This window comes from Scyliorhinus torazame, unplaced genomic scaffold (genome assembly GCF_047496885.1).
Source record: "Scyliorhinus torazame isolate Kashiwa2021f unplaced genomic scaffold, sScyTor2.1 scaffold_127, whole genome shotgun sequence".
In the NCBI taxonomy this organism is placed as follows: Eukaryota; Metazoa; Chordata; class Chondrichthyes; order Carcharhiniformes; family Scyliorhinidae; genus Scyliorhinus; species Scyliorhinus torazame.
Window position 1 is genome coordinate 441,880 of NW_027307854.1, and position 6,662 is coordinate 448,541.

Genomic DNA, 6,662 nt, shown 5'->3' on the forward strand with positions numbered 1-6,662 from the left:
GCTCAAAAACAATTATATATTGTATCACATATTTATTTAAATTATTGAGGCTACCTGACTGCTGGAACTGGATAACTACAAACTCCCGCTGGTGTTGTTGGGGAGACTGGTCCTTTTGGTTCCCTTCTGTATCCTCTAGTGTTTCTCCTCGGGAAGATACTGACTGTTTCACAATAAGAGAGTCATCAACCATTGTTTCCATTCATTATTCATCAATTAGAGTCTGTTTCCCGGGTTTAATGGACTGATCAATGCCGGGGTCTAATGTGATGGTTAAGATTAGAGCTGGCGGATTGTAGGAGAATCAAACCCTGCCATGGCCTTGGTGATTTATTTCTCAGTATTACACAGCAGATCCACAGCTCTCCGTGATACCGACACTCTCCCAATTATTGAGGATTCCTGATTTGAAGGCCGGCACCGGAGCACAGAGGCGTGAACCTGTTGCTTCACAGCACCAGGGTCCCAGGTTCGATTCCCAGCTTGGGTCACTATCTGTGCAGAGTCTGCACGTTCTCCTCGTGTCTGCGTGGATTTCCTCCGGGTGCTCTGAGGATTACTCTCAGGATTGCTCCCAGTGCCACGTAACAGTGAGGCCAGAAATAAGATGATAGTCCAGCTAAACACGTGGCTAAACTGGTGGTGCAGAAGGGAGGGTTTCAGATTTCTGGGCCATTTGGGCGATATTCCGGGAAAGGTGGGACCTGGACAAAAAGGGCGGGTCGATTCTAAACTGGAGGGGCATCACTATCCTCGCTGGGAGTTTTGTTAGTATCACCCGCGAGAATTTAAACTAATATGAAAGGGGGTGGGAACCAGAGCGGTAGCTCAGCAGGTGTAATAACTGAAGGGGAAATGGAGAACACAAATACCTGAACAACATCACCCTCAGGCAGAGCAAACAAGGTGACAAGTGTGAGAAGGGAGGTGCTCAATGCAGGATTGAGGGTGGTGGACCTAAATGTGCGCAGTATAGGTAACAAGGTAAATTTGCATGTTGTTCACAGAGCTATTGGCTGGGAGGATGTGGTGGGAATCACAGAGACGTGGCTGCAAGGTGATCAGAGCTGGGATCAAAATATGCAAGTGTTCTATCGAAAGGACAGGTAGATCGGCAAAGGGGGCGTGGTTGCATTGTCAGTAAGAACAAAGAACAAAGAAATGTACAGCACAGGAACAGGCCCTTCGGCCCTCCAAGCCCGTGCCGACCATACTGCCCGACTGAACTACAATCTTCTACACTTCCTGGGTCCGTATCCTTCTATTCCCATCCTATTCATATATTTGTCATGATGCCCCTTACATGTCCCTGCTTCCACTACCTCCTCCGGTAGCGAGTTCCAGGTACCCACTACCCTCTGCGTAAAAAACTTGCCTCGTACATCTACTCTAAACCTTGCCCCTCTCACCTTAAACCTATGCCCCCTAGTAATTGAGCCCTCTACTCTGGGGAAAAGCATCTGACTATCCACTCTGTCTATGCCCCTCATAATTTTGTATACCTCTATCAGGTCGCCCCTCAACCTCCTTCGTTCCAGTGAAAACAAACCGAGTTTATTCAATCGCTCCTCATAGCTTATGCCCTCCATACCAGGCAACATTCTGATAAATCTCTTCTGCACCCTCTCTAAAGCCTCCACATCCTTCTGGTAGTGTGGCGACCAGAATTGAACACTATACTCCAAGTGTGGCCTAACTAAGGTTCTATACAGCTGCAACATGACTTGCCAATTCTTATACTCAATGCCCCGGCCAATGAAGGCAAGCATGCCGTATGCCTTCTTGACTACCTTCTCCACCTGTGTTGCCCCTTTCAATGACCTGTGGACCTGTACTCCTAGATCTCTTTGACTTTCAATACTCTTGAGGGTTCTATCATTCACTGTATATTCCCTACCTGCATTAGACCTGGTGTTAAATCGATAGCAAGGAGTGGTATAGTATCAGAAGGCATAGATTATCTGTGGACAGAGTTGAGGAATGGAGGAGATAAAACGACCTTGATGGGAGTTATTTGCAGGACCCCGAGCAGTAAATAAATCAGGAGATAGAAAAGGCCTGTAAAAAAGGCAACATTTCAATAACCATGGGGGCTTCAATATGCTGGTGGACTGGGATAATCAGGTTGGTCGTGGATCCCAAGAAAAGGAATTTGTGGAAAGTCTAAGAGATTTTTTTGGGAGCAGCTTGTGACAGAGCTGACTGGGGAACAGGCATTTCTGGATTTGGTGATGTGTAGTGAGGCAGACTTGATTAGGGAACTAAAGGTGAAGGAACCCTGAGGGGGCAGTGACCACAATATGCTACAATTTGCCGTGCAGTTTGAGAGGGAGAAGCTGCAATCAGACATAACAGTATTACAATTAAATAGGGGTAACTACAAAGACATGAGGGAGGAGATGCCCAGAGTTGATTGGAAAAGGAGCCGAGCAGGGAACACAGTGGACCAGCAATGGCAGGAGTTTTGGGGGGTTATTCGGGAGGAACAACAGAATGTCATCCCATGAAGGAGGAAACATGCTAAGGGGAGGCCAAGGAATCCATGCCTCACGAGGGAAGTCAAGGACAGCAGTAAAGCAAAATAAAAAACATACAATGTGGCGCGAAATAGTGGGATTCCAGACAATTGGGGAGCCTTTAATAGCGAGCAGAGGAAAACTGAAAAAGCAATAAAGAAGGAAGAGTTGAAATATGAGTGCAAGCTCGTTAGTAATGTAAAAGACGATAGGAAGATGTTCTTTTCAATATATAAAAGGTAAGAGAGAGACAAGAAAAAGACATTGGGCCAGTCGAAAATGTGACTGGAGAAGTAATAATAGGTAACAAAGAAATGGCAGGGGAACTGTCTAGTTACTTTGCATCAGTCTTCACGGTGGAAGTCACCAGTGGGATGCCAGAGCTCCAGGGGAGCCAGGGGGCAGAGGGGAGTGCCGTGGCCATCACTAAGGAGAAGGTTCTGTGGAAACTGAAAGGTCTGAAGGTGGATGAATGACCTGGACGGATGGACGACATCCCAGGGTTCTAAAAGAGATAGCTGAGGAGATTGTGGAGGCAGTGGCGGGAATCCTTCAGGAATCACTGAAGGCAGAAAGGGTCCCAGAGGACTGGAAAGTGGCTAATGTAGCACCGCTGTTAAAGAAGGGAGGGAGGCAGAAGACGGGAAATTATCGGCCGGTTAGCCTGACTTAGGTCATTGGTATGATGATTTTAGATCCATTATTAAGGATGAGATTGCGGAGTACTTGGAAGAGCATGGTAAAATAGGACTGAGCCAGCACGGCTTCGTCAAGGGGAGGTCATGTCTGACAAATCTGTTAGAGTTCTTTGAGGAAGTAACAAGGAAGTTAGACAAGGGAGAATCAGTGGACGTGATTCATTTAGATCTCCAGAGGGCCTTTAACATAGTGCCGCATTACAGTCTGTAAAGTTGGTTCAGAGGCCATGGTGTTCAGGGTAAGATCCTGGGATGGAAAAATAATTAGCTGACTGGCAGAGGCAGAGAGTGGCAAGAAGGGGCCTTTTTCAGGATGGCAGCCGGTGTCTAATCGCGTGCCTCTGGAGTCTGTGCTGGGACCGCAACTTTCCACAATATACATTAATGATCTGGAAGAAGGAACCGAAGGCACTGTTGCAGAGTTTGCAGATGATACAAAGATCTGTCGAGGGACAGGTAGTATTGAGGAAGCGAGGGGGGCTGCAGAAGGACTTCGAGGCTCGGAGATTGTGCAAAGAAGTGGCAGATGGAATACAATGTGGAAAAGTGTGAGCTTATGCACTTTGGAAGGAGGAATAGAGGCGATGGCTGTTTTCCAAATGTGGAAATGCTTCGGAAATCAGAAGCACAAAGGGACTCAAGGAACAGGTACTACGTGTCCTTGATATGTATGTCCCTGTCAGGCAGGGAAGAGGTGGTCGAGTGAGGGAACCATGGTTGACAAGAGAGGTTGACTGTCTTGTTAAGAGGAAAAAAGAGACTTATGTAAGGCTGAGGAAACAAGGTCCAGACAGGGCATTGGAGGGATACAAGATAGCCAGGAGGGAACTGAAGAAAGGGATTAGGAGAGCTAAGAGAGGGCATGAACAATCTTTGGCGGGTAGGATCAAGGAAAACCCCAAGGCCTTTTACACATATGTGAGAAATATGAGAATGACTAGAGCGAGGGTAGGTCCGATCAAGGACAATAGCGGGAGATTGTGTATTGAGTCTGAAGAGAGAGGAGAGGTCTTGAACGAGTACTTTTCTTCTGTATTTGCAAATGAGAGGGGCGATATTGTTGGAGAGGACAGTGTGAAACAGACTGGTAAGCTCGAGGAAATACTTGTTAGGAAGGAAGATGTGTTGGGCATATTGAAAAACTTGAGGATAGACAAGTCCCCCGGGCCTGACAGGATATATCCAAGGATTCTATGGGAAGCAAGAGATGAAATTGCAGAGCGTTGGCAATGCTCTTTTCGTCCTCACTGTCAACAGGGGTGGTACCAGGGGATTGGAGAGTGGCGAATGTCGTGCCCATGTTCAAAAAAGGGACTAGGGATAACCCTGGGAATTACAGGCCAGTTAGTCTTACTTCGGTGGTAGGCAACGTAATGGAAAGGGTACTGAAGGATAGGATTTCTGAGCATCTGGAAAGACACTGCTTGATTAGGGATAGTCAGCACGGATTTGTGAGGGGTAGGTCTTGCCTGACAAAACTTATTGAATTCTTTGAGGAGGTGACCAAGCATGTGGATGAAGGTAAAGCAGTGGATGTAGTATACATGGATTTTAGTAAGGCATTTGATAAGGTTTCCCATGGTAGGCTTCTGCAGAAAGTAAGGAGGCATGGGATAGTGGGAAATTTGGCCAGTTGGATAACGAACTGGCTAACCGATAGAAGTCAGAGAGTGGTGGTGGATGGCAAATATTCAGCCTGGATCCCAGTTACCAGTGGGGTACCGCAGGGATCAGTTCTGGGTCCTCTGCTGTTTGTGATTTGCATTAATGACTTGGATGAGGGAGTTGAAGGGTGGGTCGGTAAATTTGCAGACGATACGAAGATTGGTGGAGTTGTGGATAGTGAGGACTGCTGTTGTCGGCTGCAAAGAGACATAGATAGGATGCAGAGCTGGGCTGAGAAGTGGCAGATGGAGTTTAACCCTGAAAAGTGTGAGGTTGTCCATTTTGGAACGACAAATATGAATGCGGAATACAGGGTTAACGGTAGAGTTCTTGGCAATGTAGAAGAGCAGAGAGCTCTTGGGGTCTATGTTCATAGATCTTTGAAAGCTGCCACTCAAGTGGATAGAGCTGTGAAGAAGGCCTATGGTGTGCTCGCGTTCATGAACAGAGGGATTGAATTTAAGAGTCGTGAGGTGATGATGCAGCTGTACAAAACTTTGGTAAGGCCACATTTGGAGTACTGTGTGCAGTTCTGGTCACCTCATTTTAGGAAGGATGTGGAAGCTTTGGAAAAGGTGCAAAGAAGATTTACCAGGATGTTACCTGGAATGGAGAATAGATCTTACGAGGAAAGGTTGAGTGCTAGGCATCTTTTCATCAGAACGGAGAAGGATGAGGGGCGACTTGATGGAGATTTATAAGATGATCAGGGGAATAGATAGAATAGACAGTCAGAGACTTTTTCCCCGGGTGGAACAAATCATTACAAGGGGACATAAATTTAAGGTGAAAGGTGGAAGATATAGGAGGGATATCAGAGGTAGGTTATTTACCCAGAGAGTAGTGGGGGCATGGAATGCACTGCCTGTGGAAGTAGTTGAGTGGGAAACATTAGGGACCTTCAAGCAGCTATTGGAAAGGCACATGGATTACGGTAAAATTATAGAGTGTAGATTTATTTGTTCTTCAGGGCAGCACGGTAGCATTGTGGATAGCACAATTGATTCACAGCTGCAGGGTCCCAGGTTCGATTCCGGCTTGGGTCGCTGTCTGTGCGGAGTCTGTGCGTCCTCAACGTTTCTGCGTGGGTTTCCTCCGGGTGCTCCGGTTTCCTCCCACAGTCCAAAGATGTGCAGGGTAGGTGGATTGGCCAATGATAAATTGGCCTTAGTGTCCAAAATTGCCCTTGGTGTTGGGTGGAGGTGTTGAGTTTGGGTAGGATGCTATTTCCAAGAGCCGGTGCAGACTCAGGGGGCCGAATGGCCTCCTTCTGCACTGTAAATTCAATGATAATCTATGATTAATCTAGGACAAAGGTTCGGCACAACATCGTGGGCCGAAGGGCCTGTTCTGTGCCGTATTTTCTATGTTTTCTATGACTGGGGAGGCCTTGCTCACGATTCTCTTAAGGTTAACGTGCAGGTTCAGTCGGCAGTTAGGAAGGCAATTGCAATGTTAGCATTCAACTCGGGAGGTCTAGAATACAAGACCAAGGATGCACTTCTGAGGCTGTATAAGGCTCTGCTTTGACCCCATTTGAAGTATTGCGAGCGGCTTTGGCCCCGTATCTGAAGAAGGATATGCCTCCCTTGGAAAGTGTCCAGAGGAGGTTCACAAGAATAATCCCTGGAATGAAGAGCTTGTCGTATGAGGAACGGTTGAGGACAATGGGACTGTACTCGTTAGAATTTAGAAGGATGAGGGGGAATCGTGTTGAAACTTACAGGAGTCCTGGATCGAGGGGATGTGGAGAGGGTGTTTCAACTTGTATGAAAAAATAGAA